Source organism: Mus pahari, chromosome 6, assembly GCF_900095145.1.
Source record: "Mus pahari chromosome 6, PAHARI_EIJ_v1.1, whole genome shotgun sequence".
NCBI lineage: Eukaryota > Metazoa > Chordata > Mammalia > Rodentia > Muridae > Mus > Mus pahari.
The window spans coordinates 75,005,625-75,006,822 of NC_034595.1; positions in this window are offsets into that span (position 1 = coordinate 75,005,625).

Sequence of the window (1,198 nt, forward strand, 5' to 3'; positions counted from 1 at the left end):
CAAGTGCTGGGATTAAAGGCATGCACCACCACGCCCGGTGCAACCTTCTCTTTTTAACTAAGGTTAGCTAGAATGAAGATCACAACAGATTTCATGTTGACTTACAAAGAAGATAGCCCTCTCTGAATTCCCGTAGGGACCAGGACCTTCTGTCCCTAAGCCATTTGTTGTAGGTGTGTTCTGTGTCTTTAAAGAGTCCCATGGGAGGAAATGCTACACATTTAAATTAAAATGCCGGCTCCCATCGTTTTCCTTTGCCTGAAATGAGCTTTATTGAAATTATTTCACACTTGAACCTGAGAGATAAGAATCCCGTAAAGGAAAAGCCTCACAAGATCCTTCAGTGCCATCACCGCTGTGGCAAAGACAAACAATGTGGAAGGAAAGAGATACGTCAGTGCACCTCCAGATCTGTTTAAAATGTAACTCATAATATTGCATGTGCAATATTAAACACAATGGGACAAGCAGTAGAAGGGGGGCCTGGTTGGAAAAAGGAAGGGATTCAGAGGGGACATGAACAGAATACAGTATATACATACATACATATGTATGTATGTATGTATGTATGTATGTACGAAATTGCCAAAAACAAATTACAAAGGACAGAATGAGGAACCGAATGATGGGAAACCCCCACCCACCACTTCAAAGCGTCTTCATCTACCAATTTCACAACTTTCTCTGGAAGTTTCTTAGACTTAAGAAAGCACCATCTGAACTGCAATGACCAAATGTCAGGAAGGCATCAGGAGATAATTGATTCAGTTTCTTATAACACACCCTATATAATAGACAGATGTGTGGCCTGTAAAGACAGAATATTAGTGTTCTGCAATGTTCTTTTTCTGTTTATTTTATAGTTATCAATTTATTTTGTGTATGCATCTGAGTGTGTGCATGTACATCATGTATGTGTACAAGTCTGAGGAGGTCAGGAGAGGTGTTGGAGCCCCCCAGAATGAGTTAGATAGATGGTTGAGAGGTACTATTTAGGTGCTGGGAAACTAAACCTTGGTCCTCTGCAAGAGCAGTAAGTGCTCTTAACTGTTGAGCAATCTCTCCATCTCTGTGCGTTTCTTTCAAAACCAGGCTGGGGCACATGCGGTTCGGATAAGTTGCATGCGTCTCCTTCAGTGTCCTCTCCTGTCTTCATCCAAGTTGGCATGCACACTTTGCATTCCAGGTAATGGGTCAG